Source organism: Astatotilapia calliptera, chromosome 17, assembly GCF_964374335.1.
Source record: "Astatotilapia calliptera chromosome 17, fAstCal68.1, whole genome shotgun sequence".
NCBI lineage: Eukaryota > Metazoa > Chordata > Actinopteri > Cichliformes > Cichlidae > Astatotilapia > Astatotilapia calliptera.
This window is the reverse complement of record NC_137438.1, coordinates 28,040,891-28,062,662: the sequence shown is the minus strand read 5'-3', so window position 1 is coordinate 28,062,662 and position 21,772 is coordinate 28,040,891. Positions and strand designations below refer to the sequence as shown.

Below are 21,772 nucleotides of genomic sequence, written 5' to 3'. Positions count from 1 at the left end.
TATCTGAGGGTAACTACATCAAAAGTTGATGGCGGATGGGCCTGCGGTGGCTCATCGGTATGAGCATAGGGGTCTGTTCAGCTGCATTAAGCCCCAGCAAGTTCATTAAGCAGCATGAGAAGGAAAGGACGAACACTGGGGCAGATAGCCTGCCTTGATCAATGTAGATGAATGTTCTGCACTGCTGCATGAGAGGCCACAGGGATAAAGTCTGAAGTGAATTAATGTATGTGCATTAAGGACGTGCATGTGTGGATGAGAAGAGTCAAGAGTCTACGAGCGTGTATGCAATGAGAAGCAGTTGATAGAAAATATGAATCTCAAAAAGGTATCAGTGAGAAGCTTCATGAATAAAAAGAAAAAGCAAAGTATGAAATTTCAATCAGTAAAAAAACAGGCAAGAAGAGATGATATAAAAAGCCCCTGCTCTCTTAAAATGAGTGGACCATTTTTCCACAGTTCGAGGCTCCGGTTCGTGTTTCTGTGAGATGGCTATCAATTTTCGTTTTCCACTGCTGCTGAGATGTCGGCCAGATACTTCTCTCAAATCTGATAAGCAGTTACACAAACAGCCAGAAAACATGATACAGTGAGCAAACTCTAGACACGACCTGATGCCTCTTCATCATCGAGATGACAATGACAGGCGCAGAGATGATATGTGGTGAAGAACTTTGCTCATTTTAGTCTCAAAAGAGAGATACAGAGATGAGGGAAGACAGCCTGCCTGATGCATCCCAAAACACTATCATCTCCCTAAATAAGAGTGCCTTAGCAAATGAAGACGAGTACTGGGAAAGAAAAATATCTAAAGAAGGTCAACTGTTTCACTGAGGAAGGTGAGATGCTTTCATACAACATAAAAGAGGGAGCATGCATTGTGCAAGTCAGTAAAAACTCACATAACATGGAGAGAACTTAGGTAGGCCTACCAGTCTTTAATAGACTTGATTTGCAGTGGCAAATCTGCAAGACAGATGCTAGACTATAATTTGAATGCAGACAAGCTGGCTGGCACTTGTTGTCCAAGCACAGAGTCCCCATCCTGATTGTTGTGTTGTTTCATTTCACTCTGTCAGCCTGCTCTATTGTCAGTCTGCTATTATTTTTGCTTTACTTTAGGTTCCCTTTCCCCCCCCACTTTGTTATTGTTTGCCTGTTAGCTTGTCTCCCCCTGAGGTAAAATGTGCTTAGGAGGAAGCGGCAGAGATTAATTTGAGTACCTGAGTTTATCAGTTGCCTGTTCAAAAGTAATACAACAGTTCCACAAGGACAAAGAAAAAGTGACAGCATGTGAAAGAGAAAACATCTTCAGAGACAGTGATGGATCACAAGTGTGAATCATCACACACAAAGAATCAGCCCCGCAGTTTTTATTAAGTCAAAAGTATTCTTTCTCCAAAGACGAAGCTCAACGGGCCAAAGTGATTTCAAAAATAAAAAACAGTGAGGCCTCAGAGTCGCTTATAAAACACACGGCAATGAACAAAAGGAAGTCGTAGTCTGCAGAATACTATTTTAATGTTCTGACATGAGCCACAGCAAATATCGAGTGTTTCCCGCAAGCCTTCAGTGCCATATTAGATGCCTACCAATGAAATTCATTGTGCAGAGAATTAATCATCACACAGTATTGTAACATCAATAAACAACAGGAGGTTAAAAGGGCAGAGCCGGGGTGAAGTCGTGGCTACAAGACTTCTGGTCCACGGACAGCAGAACGAGCGTTTGACAGCAGGGAGGATACCGTAAACAAAAACATCTGCTATTATTCAATTCCCAGTTGTGGCATATCTTGACCTGATGAAAGAGAAATGAATAAATCATGCTCCATTAAATGTCATTACGCCTGTTAGCAAAATCTAATTCTACTAAAGTTCAGCGCCGGTTTACAAATTGAATGTAATTGCCCAGAATGCAAATGGCCTGGGCTGCTGTTTGTGTGAATGTGAGAACAAGAAAGAAAGAAGTGTGAGAGACAACGAGACAGAAAAACAAAAAGTGCTCTCTGAGGAAAATCACGAAGCGACAGAATAATGGGCAACTCTTACTCTTCAGAGTTTTCATTCAGAAGCCTGAGCGGCTACAACACCAGGGAATTGTCGATTGTCAAGGTTTTAAAAACTGATGGTTTCATTTGAAGGAAAAAAAAAAAAACAGAGATGGGGGAAATGTAATTACCCAGCAAGATCTGTGCGGGAGTTTTACTGTTTGATAATTATCCCTCAAAGGCATGTTAAACTTTTCCTTAGCTATCTGTTTAAAACTCCACGGAGACACAGAAGTGGGGAAGAGGTCACCCGGCTTCAGCAGGGAACAAGAAGAGAGAAAGATGTGAGAGAAATGTGCAGGAGAGTAGAGATCAGATAAGTGCAGGGTTGTTGGGCAGCCGAGAAGCACAATAGGAAATAAAACAATATATCACAAAGCAGCACAGCTTTGAAGGCAAGTTATTGTCTTGCTAAGTCACACAAATGCATCTTCTTGTAATGGTTTTCATAAAAGTAAATGTTGGATTTTTGTGGAAACTACCTGTCTTTTTTCGGATGAAGCATCAAAGCATGGAGCATTGGAAATGGATGACTGGAACATTTGATAGACCACTTTTCATTCCCTCAACTCACTTTACCCCGCCATCTGTCTCTTTTATGGATGTAAAAGCACACGCTCGCTGTACACAGACACTGTATTCACTGCAGCTCGGGTTTTGCTTCAAACATGGATGTGCACGAGCATCCACTCGCATAAATTGCGAGCATAATCTATTTACCACATAACCGCACTGACCATAAAATTTCTCGAGAATGAGCAAAAAATATGAGAACCCGACAATGCTTAGAATAAAAATGAACAAAATTAAAAAATTAAAAAAAACGGAAGGCAAATTGAGAGAGTCAGGCCTGTTTACTCGCCTAACTTTTCATGAAAATGCCCTGCTCTGCAACTCAAACTGGAAACACCATTTGAAAATATTTTAGCAAAAAAAAAAGTCTCAAATATGTTGTTTTTTTTTTTAATCAGCCGACTATATGACAGAGAATTAAGTTCAAACATCCACATTATCTTCATGGACTTAAAGGAATGTCATATTAACCTGAGGCAGCTGGTTTCATGTCACACAAAAGCTTTTCATCACAGTTGAAGCCGTTTCCGCTTTTCCCCTGATTCAGTAAGCTCCCAAAATAAGCTAAATAAGAATTGCCTTGATTTGTTACTGCAGGCATCTTAAGATCTTAGTCCTGGTAATACCCATTTATCTCATGGGTGTAGTTCAAGTCATGTGTAAACCCACATTGCTTTACTTGCACATACACCCATCAGCTTAAGTTCTTTATCTGTAGTATTAATACACTCTAATTATTGAAGGGTTGCCTGATGCCATACAAAGAGTGAACTCAGATGAAGGAGTCTCCCTAAATTGTTGCATATAAATGTATAAACACCAAGACAACCCCAAATAAACCAGCTGGGGTATAGATAAAACACACATACAGTGTAACTATGAGCATTCATCTATAACTCTCCAGGACAAACTGAGGGGGTCACCCATAGGCCTGCAAATGTGCATTATTGTTAGTGACACTCGGTGTGTTTCTCCATTTGCTTGCAGGATGCTTTTCTATTACGCCAGAGAGCCAATTAGCGTCTCTCAGTTTGACACCCATCACATCCAGCACTCGCATGCTCATACATGTTAATTATAGTCGGAATGGCAGCAGAGGTTTTTGCTGCCTTATTACAGTGGGAACATGGAACTAACAACCAGTGGAATGATGTGGCAAAAATCTCAAAGCACGACCCCCTGTCACCATTGCTCGGTTACTTATTTTCTGTCCTCCTTCGATCCCTCCCTAGAAGCAGAGCTAGTGAATAATGCTCCCAAGGAGTTACCTTCAAATCAAAGCTGGTCTTTCTACAAAAGTGAGGGAGCCACGTTAGAGCAGCTAATCCCGTGTCATTTAGAAACAGCTGCATATGAGATTTGGCAATTCAAAGCAAAAGCAAGGACACATTTACCCAAAACTGCACTGGATTTACTCTCACTTTGCAACATTGTCGGAAATCAATATACATTTATAAATGAACGAATAAATAAATATGGAAATCGATGTATAAAAACAATCCCCCACTCAACTCTTTCAAGTTACTGTCATGGAAACATGGTGGAACATTAGTTGTTCAAAAACTTGTTTTCTGGCTGTTGTGTGAAAATGAACGCATTCTGGTTGTAACAATTCTTCTAATAGAGAGACAAAATACATTTTGATTCACAGTGTTAAACATACGTCTCTGCGCAAACTCGAATCATCTCCTGCCCAACACGAGTAATAATCCCCAAGGACCTCAGTAGAAACACTGGACAGTTTGATTGAACAGAAGAATCAAGGAACACGTCCCAGATAGCAATACCCTACAACTAGATAATTCAAAAGAGATGATACTTTCTCTCTCTGGGGAAGATGCTTCCCTCTGAGAGTGTTCCACCTTTTTGAATAAAGAAACCATGATCTTGTAAACCACCCGTGGGCAAAACGGAGGTAATGATCTAACAAAGCCAGAAGGACAACATCATCAGCAAGTAACATGGAAATGGCACCTTTTGCGTCATCCAACTGGACACTACCCAGGCCTTGGCTTGATTTAGATTTTTTGTCCATAAATATTACCAACACAGACGTGACCGGGGCAGAACCTTATTAGAGCCTGATGATACTGCGCATGACTTGACTTAATGCCAGATGTGTCTGTTTCTTAGTGCATATAAACTATGAATGGCTCATAACAGTGATCACTTTTTTGGAAACAGTTTTGGAAGAGATGCTGAAGACCAAAAAAACTGCCAATAAAAAAATAAATAAAAAATGATGCAGAAATGAGAGAATAACAGCTTTCTGACTACATTTCGATTTTTCTTCTTGTTTGAGAAAACAAATGATCTCAGAGTTAAACTGGATGGAAAATACAGATAAATTGGATGGAAAATGATTTTTTTTAAATTAATTAACTGATGGAACAACATTGTATCTATTATGGGAGAAAAAATGGAGTGAAAGAGAGAGAGAGGAAGAGAGAAAGTCCTAGAGCACTGAAGGGAAGGTCAGGGAAATACAGGCAGATGTTAGAAGATGTCCCAGAAGTATTCTCTTTGCTACAATTCTCTCACACCAAGAAGAGAAAGACAGCAAGCGTAACAATGGCACACACAAGCACAAAATACTCCAGCGAAGCCAGTGCACCAGCTATCAATGAAGTTCAGACATTTATGTTAATTTAGCTTGCAGATGTAAACACATTTATATGTATGGGAGCAAACATGGGCTGCACATATAAACACGGATGGAGAAAGCAACCTCGTTTGCATTACTTTATCATCTTCTTGTCATTGCTCAACTTGCTGTATTTCTGTCTCAGTCAAGAAACTTGGTGAAGATTGCATAAATGTGTTTCTGTATCCCATCACCATGCTGCTTATAATACACAACGCGTCACCCACTGCCTCCAGACTGCCACAACAAGAAGACACACACACCTGCAATAGCTACATCAGCCCACCCAAGGACATTCAGCATGTCAGCTCTGATTAAGCCTGCACTCAGCCTGTAGAATGGAGTTCTTGGTTGGGGGAGGAGGGGTGGAGGGAAAGAAACGACTTGTGGCCAGTAATAAATCGCTGCAGGCAGCCAGGCTCTTCAGAGCCATGGCCCAGCTGACCCCCAACAGATGCCGGCTGGTTTGGACTGCCAGTTGCGTCCCGGCCTGTGGGCCAGCACCATCATGAGCGATGGACGCCATCCAAAGTGGGGGTCTGCCGCCACAGGCGCAGGTGTCGACATCGTTAACATCCAATAAGAAAAGAGCCGAGCCCTGCGGGTGGGGCAAAGTGATATTGATGGAAACTCGTCTGCAGTTCCCTGGTTCAGTGAGCAAATATGAGAATAAATATGGCCTTTTTATATAGCATGTGCTTTTCATTAATATTAACCAACAGCCCCAATGGTGCACAAGAGTGTCCATTAACAGTGGCCACTACGGTTTGACAACTACCGTCTGTTTATAGTTTTATCTGTGGTTGTCGTTGACCGTTTTCCTTTCTCTCCCTGTCCTCTTTCAAACGTAGCCAGTAAATGCAAAGCATGATCCAATATGTTCTTTTGGTGCCAAGACAGCAAAGTCAATTATGTTTGTTGTTTATTAGAAACTCAGAGGATTATGTGACCATTTGCCAAGCTAGAGACATGGTTTGCTGAAAATTAATCCTATGAGGATTCAGATTGTTTTGGCCCAAACTTTTCTTCCTCGTTGTGTTGGCATTGTCAGGAAACTGAGTAGCTCTGAGGTATAAAACAGTAAAGGACAAACAAGGCTGGATATGAACGAAATAATCCGGTGAATGGCCATATCAGTAATATTTTTTATAATTAGCTCTTCTAGGCAAACCTGTTTAATATCAACCCAGTTCTGAGGATGAAATTTGTCTAAATCATTATCACAGCCTGTGTCCCAGGCTGATACCTATACTAATGGTTCTCCATCAAGGCCCAAATTAGGATGTTAGTTGACAGCAGGCCAGTGATATTCAATTCAATTCAAATCAAAGTTATTTTTTATAGCACCAAATCACAACAACAGTCCCCTCAAGGCAGCATTTTGTCAAACAAGCAGAATTTTCCATAGGCTAAACTTACAAAAACCGTTTGAATACTAGTCACACATAAAAGATTTCACTTAGAAGGTTTGGCTCTTAGCTTGGAAATGGCAGCCTATCAGCAGGCAGAACACCATCTAGACCAACAGTCTATCTTTGCTTCTATAAAACCCACAACTGTCTCTCAGGACTTTCACCCATGAGCTATTTAAGGCCATTGAGGGGATTCCCCGTGCTCTATGATATTTGAAGATATCAATGTTTCCGCCACAGGCTTCAGTTTGATGAGTCTTTGATTTAAAGTACAACATTTTAATCCCACACTGGCTCTTTGTCAGGTGCAGAGGAACAAAGATGGATTTAGCTCTTCCTCTATCACAGAGCTCCTGAGAATGAACACAGCATTTTTAAATCCAATGTTAGAGTCAAGTCAGCAAGGAAAGCAAGTGTAAGCATTGCCCTAGAAAGCCTATAAACCTCATAAGTGGGTGAATCGTATGTGGGTAAAACTGAGGTTGCATGTTGTACCCTTTCTTTAGTTGAGCACAAAAAAGAACCAAATAAACTGACGCACATCATGCTTGAATAACTTCTAGGTTCAGGTACATAATACAGAATATATTTGGCACCAGAGTGTGGGGACTTTGTTTTATCTGTGAACATGTAGTCTATCATGTATGTGTCCCGTCCTAGTTGGGATCTCTTATGTTATGTCTAATTTGTTCACTGAATCTTTCTACTTCTTAAAACTTTATAACAAAGATTATGCCGTCATCTCTGCTCGCTCTTTAAATGATTTCTTTTGCAGTATGTTTTTCCATTATGTTGCGACATATTCAAATGATGACTAAAGCCACTAAAATGCCCTTACACTCAAATTTATGGCCCTCTCCTTTTTTCCCCCCCAACTGATGAATCATGGTTGCATGCTCTCACCCACATAAGGGCACTTGGAGATATAAGAAACTGTGTATAATATCAGAATACTTGTTTTGCTTGGTTTTCTATTAAACAGCACTACCTGAGAGCATCAGTTGTTAAACACAGACCTCATTCATTGAAACTCTAAGTATCAAACACACATTTTCAGGAGCTTCACTACATTAGCTGAGCAAGAATGCTAATTAAATGTCTCTGGCTGCAACAGCAGCCAAGGCTCTACCAAGGACCAGGCCCAGCGTGACTACAATAATGTCAACACACTCCAAATTTAACTTGAACAAGAACATTAACAGTTAGAAGAGTTTTTGCTTTTTCTGATGCAAAACTGCTGTTACGTTCTGGTCCCGGCAAGTAAATAAACGTAACAAATAGTTTGCCCCACTCACTTCCCACCCACGCACAAACCCCAACAACGACACCTTTTTTAAGTATTTAAGCAGCCATTTATTTACATCAGCAGTGAGCAATGCCAAAACAATAAACAAAACTCCCTATAAAACAATCCCTAGTCTTCCCTACACCAAAATAAAAAGAAGCCAAAACAAAAGACAAGTCACTTACCTATCTATCTAACGAAAAACAGGAGAAAACTTGTTCAACAAAAGAAAACGGCTTCTCACGCCTACTAGGCTGCGACAGTGAAAGTTATACAATAAAGGAACAAAAAAGTGACCGCCACTGGTTAACTTATTTACAATTATTTACATGGCAAGGCTAGAGGTACACGTGAATACTCCAGCCTGCACTACAATAATCACACACACAACTCCGTGATCGAGTCAACGGGGTTCCCAAAAAAAACACTGCCAGGTGTCTGTCATCCGGACGTTAAGTACTGGAGGTGGTCCATCAATTATCCAATCCGAGGATAGGTAAAGACTCCACCCGGATACTTAGCAGCCACGCCTAGGTGTCCACCTTCTAGGAGAGGGAAAAAGAAAGAAAAGGGAAAATACCACCAAACACATCACTGGGTCATAACACTGCGCTTAGTCCAAGAGAGACAGTCTCTGTCAAAATGCTACATTATATTAAATTAATCTTTTCCTTTCGTCACCATCATCTTTCTGAGACACGACAGCTGATATATGAAGCTGCGGTTTTAGAACTGTTAATTGTCTCTATTCTATCCATTACTGCAAAAATAATTCATATTATTAGCCATTTCCACACTGAGTATGTTGGTCTGTGGATGGATTACAACTCCAAGGTCTTGAAGCGCAGCTGCCAATATTATTCTTGGTTCTGCTCTTGGTGCAGTGAACATGAACCCGCTCTCAACCTGCTTACAATAACCTCGATCTCCAGAGCAGGACTACTATTAACAGCCATAGTCCAGGGACAATGTCGTCTGAGCTTTAGAGGCAGCTAAATTATACTGAAAACTGTAAAAGCTGTGACCTGGCCCTCTCTGCAGGAGAGAAACACAAGAGTAGCTAGTAGGTGGCTGTTAAATATATCAAAATAAATTCAATATGTGGGAAAAATTAAGGCTGTGTGGAAAAATAAAAGAGCAAGACACTGACCAAACATTTGCTAACCTGTGCTGATGATAATGTTGCTTTTTTATTAACGATTTTAATCAAAGTGCCAAAGATTACCAGCACAGGTTACAGGAAGTCTTGACCCACATTTCGCTTATCAGTTATCCATTATTCGGCTTTCCACTCGCTACATCAGAAACCCATAAGCCCTGGCCATTCCCCTCAGAGCCTGTCTTCAGCCAATAGCCAATGGGTTCCCACATGCATATGATAAATGTGGAAAGACAGGGAAATGAGTGATGGTTAATATGCACACACACGCATTAATTATTTTTGAGAAGCTAATCTATGCTGAGGTTTTAATAAAACGGATTATTAAAAAGCACTTGGCAAGCAAGTTGTCACTGACTTGATTTATTTGTCATTAATCAATACAAGGTGAAAGGTTTTGGCATGAAGCCACAGTGAATATTTCTGTATATTGAAACCTGTAGTACACTGTTGGCTTTTCCTTTGATGCTCAGAGTCCGTGCTTAATTCAGCAGCTAACATAGACAGAGATACAATGTTTGCATCTACCATATCTGCAGTAACACGTGACCGTACCCTTCAAACCTCCTAATCAATTTGTCTCATTCAAGTTAAATAACAGCTGCAGCGTATAGAGATGTTTTTGGTGGGCCAGATAAATTACTATTTGAAATTTCTAGAGCATCTGCATTTTTTTGTGCAAGTTTGGAGGTGGTGAGGCTGGCAGGCACATGCTGTGAAGGATGAGTAATGACACCAAATTGAGAGGTGGAGGAAGTAAACACACTAGGCTGTTGTTTCTATTGGACTTTTCACCCTGGGGCTGTCATCATAGCAACCCCCCTTCTACCAAAATGTATTATGTTCTGCTGGCACCTCCTACAGCAAGCGCTAAGAAATTTCAACCCATAGGGGGCACAGAATCTGCTCTTTGCATTCCTTGAATCCTTCTTTCCTTGCTTTTTGCTCTTTGGCTCTCATTTGTTTCCTCCACCTGCATGACCAGATGTAGACTAAGTGGTTGCTGTCAACTGAAACAGATTCTTATGTACTGGATAGTGAACTACAGGGGGCCCTACCCCAGACAACGTCTAGAAGAAATTCATTCATTCATCAGGCAAAAAAAAAAAAAAAAAAAAAAAAGAAATTCATACACTGCCCCGTCGTCAAAACACAACCTTAATATGTTAACTGAGGTTCTCTGAAACTGCACTCTAAAAGTCACCACTATATTTTCTGCCCATCTTTAAACTGGTAGGTCAAGCTACAGCGTTGGCCCATGGCCCAGGTTTCAGGGATGAAGCTAAGCCTGACCATATCCTCTGCCTAGCTTCTTGTCAGCAGGACCCACAATCTCTGGCAAAGGGTGGAGAGCTTTCTACCTCCTCCTCTGTCCCAACCATCCTTTTTTCTTGGATTTAAAGGTTATCTGCAACCATCCTGTCTGGTGCCTCTGGCGAGAGTTGGAGAGAGTGGCTAGCCATCCACAGGTGTGAGGGCTGCAGATAAGAAAAAGCAGGCTAGGAGAGGACGCACTGGGTGAGAGGCGGGGCAGAGGATGGCAAAGAGATATAGAGGTCCGTTGTGGCCTGAGCCTGACCTTCCCTCATAATACTATATGCAGATGAAGTGCTCCCGGGGTGAGGAAACAAAAAGGACTATTCCGCATAGCTACACCACATAGCTGTAATCTTTTCTACTCAGTAAGACCGATTTTTTAAGCGAGAGATGGTGTACAGAATAAAGTATGCATCGTGTGCTATGTCAAAGAAAGACAGATGCAAACCTATTACCAACAATGTCTTTTAAAGTTAGGAAGTCAGGATCGGGGATAATATCTGCTGTTCCTACTTTACAAAAGTGAAAACATGGCAGGCACAGCAGCAAGTCCCAAGGTTCACTAGGTCACTTTCAGTGTCTGTAGCTACTCCATTAATAACTAATAGGTGGAACATTAGGGGGAAATGGTGAGTATGTCTTGAGGGCTTACATTAGCCTGGCATACAGCATCTCCTTATCTTGTGTGTGGGACACGAGAGGGGTGGGGTGGGGTGGGGGGGGGGGGAGATGCGTTGTCCTCTTTTTGACATTCTTCCTCCATTAACCGCCCTGGGAGGATAATTCGAGTGTTACTAAAAGTGCACAGAAACAGCACAGATGTATGCAGACTGCTGGGCATGAGCACATGTGGAGCCATTTGCAATGAAGGAGTGTAACTGAGTACTCATTGATGTTCCTGCTATAAATGCTTGACTTGCTTGAAGTATGACACCTTATAATTCATTATCCAAAAAATGAAAGTGATTATTGCTCAGTATTGAATCTATACACGAATTACTGAAATAAAAACATTTATGTGCTGCATTAAAAGAGGCAGATGAGTAATAAAGTGAATAGATTTTGACTTGGATACATATTTCCTAAAACATTAATGTTCCAAGACTGCAGTAGTATCAGAGGTGAGACTGCTACGTGAGAGCAAAGTAAAAAGGATTAAATCAACACAGCTGCTGGAATTTATGCAACAACAAAAAAAATGGAAAGCTACAAATGTTTTTGGTGGAGAATGCACATAATTATAATAACTAATGATGATTCATGAGTTGTTTTTCAGAGATCACTGATGCACACAAATTGTATAGTGACTAGGGAGGGAACCTGCCCTTATACTCAACCAGAGGGCACAGATTTTTGAAACGCACTCCTCGTAGTAAACCAGACACGTATGTACGCACACATACACAGAGAAAGAGAGGGAACCACTCTTCTATATCTCTGGCTAATTTGAGAGTCTTGCTACACAAACATCATTAATCAAGCTGACTAAGATTTGTCAGTGGCAAGCTCCCCTACCTGTTTATTATAATTAAATCGATGTACGAGTCATTGCAGGTGTGGACCTGGACCATGGCAGAGGTGGCTATGCTCAAAAGAAAAGATGGGCTAAAAAAACGAAGAAAGGCAAAAGCTTGGAAATACAGAGAAATATTATACGGGAATAAAATTAAAGCCAGGTGCTGGATGTTCTTTGGTAGAAATTAACAGCCATGCAAGTTAAATATTGCAGATTAGAAACAAGAGGTGAGAGGTGTTTGCACTGTATTTTAATAATAACCTCTGCTACATCTTCACACAGAATGGTTCTAGTCATCTTCACACAGAATGGTTCTAGTCAGTGACGTTAAGCCGTTGAGATTATATAATAATGCCCCCCCCCCAACCACCACCACAGTCGCACTGTGCAGCAAAAAACATTTCTTAAAAACCTCACACAAAAGAAAGGAGACATGATTGAAAGGCAATGCCCAAAAGAAAGAAAGAAAAAAACCCTCTTCAGTACGTAAGCTACAAAAAAAGCAGACCACACATATTGAGGCAAACACACCCCACACTTTCGTTTTCTTACATTGTGTCTTGGGGCCTCTTTGTGACTGTCATGCAATACAATTGTACAGTACATTTGCTTTCCTTAAGAAATCATTGTGTTTTCAGTAAAATATGAGTGCACAGAAGCTTCCCTTCATACATGGAAGAAAAGGGTAGAATGAGGAGATCGGAGGCTGCGTTAGTGGGCAGGCATGCAGGAAGGCAGATATTTGATTTGTGCCGGATACTTGGAGAGCACACACGAAATAAAACAACTGAAGCCACTAAAACTTTTTCTTTACTGATATGGTGACATGGTAATGGTTCATAAAGGGAAAGTAAATTGGGAGGCTGCGGTTTATGACTGTATTGGTTTGGCTGGTGGAAAGCCAGGGGGACAAGAAGGCGAATCATTGTGCACTAGGACTCGTATCTGGGCAGCACATAAAATCTTTCTGTCAGGATGCAAACTCCATCCGGTCATAAAAAAACTATTCTCTCAGGGATTTTGACGACTGGTCTGAAATTTTATTGCAAAAGACAAGGCTATAAACACAGTCAACATTAGGGAGGACCAAATCTGCATTTGAGTGTAATGGGTCTTGGCCCTTGAGGCACTGTTCCCCTGAATCTGTTCATGGTTTTGACATACAGTCGTGAAAAAGAAGGTTTTCACAGGAGTCTTTGCAGTCCTGTAAAATATGAAGCATATTTTCCAACATTCTTCTTCTATAAGAATGAACACTTTCCCCACCAGAGCATTGTGTTAAAGAACTACATTTCAGACTCTACAGGTCTTATTTAGAATGCTAACATGTTAAAGTTTGTGAAGACAATTAGAAAAACCTTGATCAAGAATGCCGTGTTTGGAAGAGTTGCCAGAAAAAAAAGCCTCTTCTTTCTAAAGCAGCACGGCTTATGTTTGCAAACACAGGAATTCTAGAATGATGAACTTTGGACAAATGAGACCAGTGTGGAAGTCAAGAGTGAAAACTTTATTTTTCATGGGGCCACATTTAGAACGCTCTGCAGAAGGACCAGCTTACAATATGTCTGCATACCACCTTAATGGATTTGCACCTCGCTCACCACCTCGCATTCTTCTCCTAGCTTAGCATACCTTGCTTTCTTCCCCTTGGTGAGAATTCAATGAACCCGAAGAGAATATTCTACTGAGTTTAGCAGATATTGGAGACAATATCTATAGAATCCAATATGATGCCTGCATTAATGTACATTTTAACCACCTTTAGCAAATCATCCTTCAGACACTTTGCCCTTTTAACTGTGCAAATTTTAAGTATTCTTCTCTGACAAGAATAGATTACATGTGTTGAAACCAGACATACAGCTATATTGGACTGCAGATAACGTGGCTGGGCTGACTGCCATTTGAATAGAAGAAAGTAAGAGGTGAAGCACCGGCATGGTGAATAAAACATGAGGAGACAGATCGGGCCATGCAGTCCAAAACGAGACAGCTATGTCTTTGTACCAGCATCAACCTCTGACCCTGTGGTCAAAATGGCTGACACATACTCGCGAAACATCTGACAGCAGCAGCAAGAAAGTATAAAGAAACTTGTGATGAGATGGGCGCCCGTTTACTTTGCTGTCTAAAGGTCGCAAATGTGCAGCAAAGGCTATGTAGCTTCTGGTATATTGTGTGTGTGCAGTTGTTTGGAAGGTAGAAGCTAAGAAGTGCTCTTACAAACAGACTGCAATTCCACCATTGTCTTGTCAGATTGTAAGTACAGTGCACTGCAAAGTTTACCAGTTTGTCTTTACTGATATTTCTACTGAGATATGTTCACAGTGACGGCAGCAATTTCTCCTAATTAATGTGGTATTGATGTTATTGACGTTAAAATGATAGACACAATACCTCTTAATGGACTGATTAAAGTGGCACTACCAAATCGATATGCAAGTGAAAGATTAACCAAATACTTGCCGACCACTGCAGAGATACAAGCATCCTACTCAAAACGATTTCAGTTTGCAAGTTTACAATCTGTCCTCAAGTACTGGATCTCCTTCAGATAGTTAAAGGGGACTAGCAGGAGAAAATGTTTACTCCTTTCAACTGAATATTGCCAAGTGGTGCTCCATGTGTAGATTGCAAGCTCCGGGCGTTGTACGTGGGCCTTTGGCAGACTGCTCAGCTGCACCCAGTCCATGATTATAGGGCCAAACTCTGCTATTAAATACCACAGAACCTGACTTGGCGAGCGCTTATAAATCTAACTCTAGAAAGTAGAAAGCATGCCCAGGGCAATGAGAGTTACGGGCTTTACTCATTGCCAGTATTCACACACGTCACAGGTGCTGTATTGGTGTTAATCAGATGCTGCTCCGCAGGGCAGAATGAGTCATGTGCTTTGCGGGTGTTTGAAGAGTTGTTCTTAGGTCAAACTAGGTCACAGGTTAAATGGCTGTGCATTTTATCTTATGGGTATTAGGGCTAAATCCCTTATGTGGCTATGTGCTGATAGATTGCTGATGTCAGCTCATTAGTGGTGCTACCTTTGCAAAGTCATCAGTCCATGCAGGTATAGCAGTGCTCAGTGATTTAACAGGGAGCAGAACAGAAGACAATGATGTGAGAAAATGGGGATGAAGTGCTAAAATGTACCTACAACTGTAGCACATTATCTGCATTGTATTCTTCCGTGTAGCAGGAAATTAAATCATAACTACAGTTTTTCCCATCTAAATGGGATCGCCCTGTTGTTAGGTATACTGAAGAGACAAGTGAAAATTATATTTAAAAAGTTAACTTAATAAGTGGAAGAAAACAAGACGAGTTGGAATGCTTCTGCTCTAAGGCTTCCATAAATCGTCTGATGAGAATAAAAATAACATATGTTCTTGCATTTTCTCTTGCCAGATCTCAATCCAGTTTAACACCTTTAGAAGATTTTGAACTAAGATGCTAGACAGCATCACCATCAAATCCCCAGGAATAATTTGTTAGACTTGCAGAATCTGTACCAAAGAGATCTGAAGCAATTCTGGCAGCTTACTGGGGCTCTGTTCTTAAACCTTTAAATAAAAATACGAAGCTTGGGGCTAATTTTACTACTGTAGTAAAAAAGTGCAAAACCACAAAACCAAATAGCTTTAAATAAGCACGAGATGACCTGGATCAATGCATGTCAATAAAAGGTAGCACGATTTTCTGAGCACAGAGAGAGTTCACTCTCCTATTGACCGGCATTAAATATTGGTTTAAAAAAAGAATGTAAAAAAAAAAAAAAGAAAAAAAATCACACACACCATATATTTGTTAAACTTAGGTAGATTTAATGGTGATTAATGTTGACATGCTCTTAATACATAAACGTTTTACTCTCATAAAGTTACTCTTTTACTCTTATAAATCCATTACTCTTATACTCTTAGCTGTGAGGAAATGTTTTAATGAGGTGGAACTGCATTCACTTTGAAGCTGTCGTCTGGATGATGTATCACATATGAGTGTTAAAATGTCATATACTTCTCAGATGTAATGTGTCTGGGGTTAGTTGAGCAGTTCATGAATAATGATACAATAATGTTAATAAACCTAAAAAAAGCCAGTTCTGTTGCAAGCCAAATGATCTTTCGTATGGAAAGCAACCTGAGAAATGTCACCAATGTGCCACACAGCTGCAGTAGTTAGACTTCTGTATCACATAAAAGGGAAAATATGCCTCACTTAAATCAAATGCCATCACTTAGAGACACCTGTAGAATGCACTTTGGAAATTTGTGCAGACATAACATTTAGAGACACCTGCAGAATGCAATTTGGAAATGTGTGTAGACATATATAAAAAAAATACTCAATCAATACATATAAATCAGAAATCAACTAAATTAGTTTAGTTTAGTTCAAATGATTATCTATTTGGAAGCTGTGCTACCTCATAGCTTCCAAATAGATGCACCAATGGAATAAATTTGTAAATAATATATGAGTTTCAGAAAAGTTGACTTTTGACCTCGACGTCAAGATCAATGGGGTTTGAACTTGTCTGAGATTTTTAGTAGTTGGACTTATGTTATGAATCCTGCATTGCCTCATTCTCAAGTTATTGTGTTTACAAGATTTTCAGAAAACCTGACCTCTAACCTTAACCTGGAGGTCAAGGTCACTGAGACAAATATTTGTTGGTCTTTACAGACCATACAAACGAAAACTTACAACATGCACATTTCTTTTAATGACTAAAGACAGCTTTTATAAAATTAATGAATACAAACCCTCCATACAAAATATATGATTAAATCAAAGTAGAGGCAAAAAACTAAATTCTTTACCCACAAAGTTAAGAAGAAGAAGTTGTAACTATTTATTGTGTATATAACTGCTGTTCAGTGCTTCTCCTGGATTCTCCTTTCTAAGAGATGAAGTTCTGCTCTTTTTTGCTCCTGAACAAGGACTGCTGCAATATTTATCACTATAGCTGAAAAGTTGTATCAGCATTAAAGAAATCCAATAAATAAGATGAAGTAGATAAACTTATCTGGAGCACTGTGAAGATGAAACTTAAAGCCAGACTAGCTCAAAAATGTTATCCGGCCCTAAAAGGTGAGAGTAAAACATCAGAGAAAGAGCCAAAGAGGAGGCTCACTGACCAGAAGCTGGTAATTAAATAAGAATGATTACAAAAAACACAGACATGGCAACCTAAAGAGAACAGAATATGTAGTCACTATTCAACAGGTGAGAATAGGGCAGTGTGGTTATATAGGGCGTTTTAATATTAACGTAAAACCCCCATTCAGACCACTTTCACGTATGCATTTGTTATTTCACCCCGAAGAGAGACAGCGAGACAGAAAGAGAGAGACAGAGAGTGTGCTAACCTTTTAGCCATGATAAGGTTAAGACAATGTTGGTGCTCAGAATGAGGTCTTAAATAAGCAACAGTTCTGCTGTCACTGAGGTCAAGGAGGTGGGAGCTACTGAGAGAAAATTACAGCACACTTTTTTTAAGACCAGTACAGAGAGGAATGAGAGACAAAACCAAGGAAGCGCATAAGCGACATATCTCACTGTGTAATGGAAGCCTTACTGCACGCTGCTGCCTGAAGCACCATGGCAACAGGGAGAGCAAAAGATTGAGAAGGGCGGAGGTTCAAGGACTTCTCTTGTTCCAGCAACATTTTAATTACTTTCGGCAACGCTGTTTAAGGAAACAGAGTCATTCTGGACCTTCTGTAACAGCTCGAGCCTTTCCCTCCCTCCCATCTCATATTTGTGAAATTGATGAAACAATTGAAGATGCATAGAGATAAGGAAAGTAGTCAGATAATGAGAGAAGGAGACAGAGACAGCAAGAAGGGAAAGAGGTTGGAAGAAGAAGAAAAAAAGCAGAAGCACAAGAAAGATGAGCATGAGGAGGGAGATGAAGCAAAATGAACACAGATAGAGATCGACAGTCTGTTTGAAGAAGGTTGGTAAGAGATATGAGGAGAAAGGGGAAAAGGTGATATGAGGAATTTGTAGGAATATGAAAGCTTCAGTATTCTCCTTTAAGATACACACTCATGAAAAGAGGCTAAAAAAATCATTATTTTGAGGACACAAGGATGAAGAGTTTTGCTTTACTTTGTAGAGCAGCTACTACAGCTACATGAGCATGTGCACTGTCAATCTTTGCATATATGCGCAGTGTATCCTGCTTGAATATTTTTGTATCGGTTTGGGTCTGTGTGTGAGAATATAGCAACGGAAGTGTATTTTTCTCCTGATGCCATGCCTAACACGATCAGCACTCATTAAGCGCTCTCCAAAGCCCATGCACCTCACAGACAGAAACCTTCTCCAAAAGACAGCCCCCGAACCCAGTAAACACACACGGCTTCCGGCCTGTAAGCCATTTCTTCAGTGTAAACAAACTGGCATCCACTTAAAGCACTGGCAAGGAATTTATACAAAATGTAATCCAAAAAAAAAAATAAAAAAATTGTCACACAGTTCTGCCCGCCCACTTAGAAAAGTAATAAAAATTTAATTTGTTGGAAGTTTGATTTTTCTCCTCATCATCTGAGCCTGGGAAAATTCAAGTATTCAGTATTCATGTTATTATTTTCAGTATGCAGAATAACTTCTGCATTTTAGAAGAATCCCACAATTCTATTTGTAGTTTTATAATGGCACAAGATTATATTGCCCTACCTTTTTTAATTAATCAAATTCTTCTTATCTTGTTTAATACTGTATTAACCATTGCTACAAAAACCAGTCGACTGATGGAAAATCATACATCCTAACCCTTCAGAAAATACTGGTGTACCTTGAAAACCCTGATTCACTTCGGGATACTGCATCTGGGATGATGCAACAAAAAATATGACACTTACTCATTGTAAACCTAATCTATGATCATTAAAGATTATATGGCAAAATTTAAGGTGCATAGACAAGCCAGATGATCTGTTGCAACAAGCTAATCCTTTACACCTATGGTTGTTAAAACCGATGCAGTCCTGTAATCTGAGTGTGAGAAGAGGCAACGGTATACAATAGTCGTTGTATGAAACATATTTCTTACTTACCAAAACGGGGACACATTTAGATCACCAGGGACACACTCGGGGATGAGAGCAGCCTGTAGCTTTTCTTTTGTTGCCTGTAATGAATTATTTCATGCAAACATGTGATTGGGCTGCATTGCTGACAGATAGCAGCCATTGTTATGGTAAAGTCACTCTATGGTCTTCCCTGGCTCTCCTATTAATCTCAGTCAAGTCAATGGTGCCATTGTGCAAAATTCCCTATTAAACCATACCACCTAGACTACAATGGCTGTGATGGTGGTGCACCTTGCAGACAGTCACGAAGAAGGAAACACGACAAAATGTCTTTCTAATCTGTGCATTTCAAAATGTGTTGAACGTATGAAAAGATGGCTGTGGATTTAAAAATTCATTTGTAATTGTGAATGGTAAATGGCCTGTATTTGTATAGCGCTTTACTCAGTCCCTAAGGACCCCAAAGCGCTTTACACTACATTCAGTCATTCACCCATTCACGCACACATTCACACACTGGTGATGGCAAGTTACATTGTAGCCACAGCCGCCCTGGGGTGCACTGACAGAGGCGAGGCTGCCGGACACTGGCGCCACCAGGCCCTCTGACCACCACCAGTAGGCAACGGGTGAAGTGTCTTGCCCAAGGACACAATTGTGGGGTAACAATTGTCTGCAAGTAGGCTGTAAGGTAACTAATGCCATTTCCCCAATGAGAGTCAAGTTGTCTGACCTGCTTTTAGTGCAGCATTTAACTTAAAACTGTAGGGAAATTGTTCACAGGTGAAGTAGCAAAATCCTAAACTCGTTTATGATTACTTTTTTTTTTATTAAGCCCATTAGGCACTTGAAAACTCAAGATGGCTGTTGAAAAGAACGAGACAATATATAGGATTTTCAGATTAAATAACTAGACCTGCCTTTTTGAATGATTTGGCAGTAAAATCATACAAGTTGACCTGACTGTAGAAGTCTGAAATCACTCTGAAATTATTATGGGCTGTAATAGTTTAAAAAAAATAATATTTGTTTCAGTATTATTTTTCAGTCACACCTCCCCATACATTCCTCCGTGGTTAACCAGATTTAACCTATAGCTGAAACCTGAAAACAGCACCTTTGGCTGCTGGTGTGACGGTAAATTGTTATCTGTCACTCTGTTGTTAGAAATAAATAATACATAATAATAATGATTAAGAAAAATGATGACAGGATGTACAAATTAGAGACCTTAGCGAATGGTAAAGTGTACATCTAATACATGAAATGCACAATTTTGGCACTTGTATCCACTTTTGAAAGATTGTTTCAGTAATCTGCTGAGCTATGTGTTAAACCAGCGGTCCCCAACCCCCGGGCCTCGGACCGGTATTGGTCCGTGAGTCGTTTGGTACTGGGCCGCGAGAGTTGAGGCTCAGGTGTGAAATGTATGGTTTTCAGGGTTTTTATCGGTTTTCAGCGTCATTTTGTTATCGTTTTTATCGTTTACTCGGTTTTCCTGGGTCTTTTCACGTGTGTTATGAATAAACTCTTTTTCGGTACCGGTACTAGTTTTATTTTGTTGTATTTATCCGCGACACCTTAAAGGCCGGTCCGTGAAAATATTGTCGGGCATAAACCGGTCCGTGGCGCAAAAAAGGTTGGGGACCGCTGTGTTAAACAACATCAGCCTGTGACCCCGGATTAAGATATGGAAGGAATCCAAAAAAAGGAGATGATGACAGGCTGACAAGGGGAAAAGCGAGACAAAAGAAGTCTCGTTATCTGCAGTCTAAGGTTGTAGTCCAATGCTGCCTCACTGTGTGACAAAAATTCTTCTCTTAGCTCTCCTGGTTTCATTTTCCTAGACTCGCCTCATCTCCCATTCTTGTCCTCATTCTCTCCTTCCCCGTCTGTCAATTTGTGAAAGCCCCACATCATTACTGTCAAAAATCACACCGCAGTGCCACTAGAACAGCTACATGCACTATATCACATATACAGGAACACAGTCGTACTTACCGCCCACTCACGTGTTGAAAGAGAGTGACTTTTTCCTCTGACACTCAGAAGCAAGCTTCTCCCAAGGGAATCCTGAGTCAGACAGACAAGCAGCATGAACTCAGAAGAGCTGAAGTCTTTGATTTTCCTGTCAGACACTTTTAGCCCCACGGTCCCCATAAAACACTGTTTGTCTCCGTCTTCATCTGATTGTGTCATTGTCTCCACACTGTTTGGTGTGTCTATGTGCTCGTAGCCGCATCTGTGCTCAACAGTACTGCTGATACAACCACGGTCACAATGTGAACATTATGTGCCATTACTATACCAAACTCCCATACAAACTTGCTGACCTTTGGCTTGCTTCACAGACATTTGTTTAAAAGGCCATAACACAATCAGCTTAAATCGGTAAAGAGGTAAGTGATTGTGAAGGAGGGACAAAAAAAGAACAATCTAGATCATTTAACTGCAGGGTTTGATGAGAAGCTAAAAGCCAAAGCCTCTCAGAGTCAGAGAGGCAGGTGATTAAACCCTGTCTTCAAATCTCACACCTCTTTTTCAAGCCACAGGAAGCCGCTGGAGAGCTCTGATTACCATCAATGACACTCCACCCCATCCATCTGATCCCCTTAAGAGTCTGTTAAACCCAAATGGGCTCCCTTTTTAAAAAATTGTGTCAAGTAAATAATAGATCTTTTATCTATAGGTTGGGAACTGGATAAACATAAAAGCGAGCTTATCAAATCCTAAAGGTGAACAGTTAAAAGGTGCTCTAATCAGATCTGGCACTGCTTCC

The 21,772-nt window shown here is 40.5% G+C and overlaps 1 long non-coding RNA gene across 2 annotated transcripts in view; it reads right to left on the bottom strand.

Annotated features, from left to right (window-relative positions):
* Positions 1 to 1,340: 1,340 nt before the first annotated feature.
* The window catches only part of LOC145421503 (uncharacterized), a 121,481-nt gene continuing 101,049 nt past the window's right edge, over positions 1,341 to 21,772 (bottom strand). For both annotated transcript variants that reach the window (XR_013902881.1, XR_013902882.1), the window contains 3 exons: positions 20,995 to 21,066; positions 19,018 to 19,091; positions 1,341 to 1,800 (listed from right to left, as the gene is read on the bottom strand). This is a non-coding gene — a long non-coding RNA (uncharacterized LOC145421503). The remainder of the gene's footprint in view (positions 1,801 to 19,017; positions 19,092 to 20,994; positions 21,067 to 21,772) is intronic.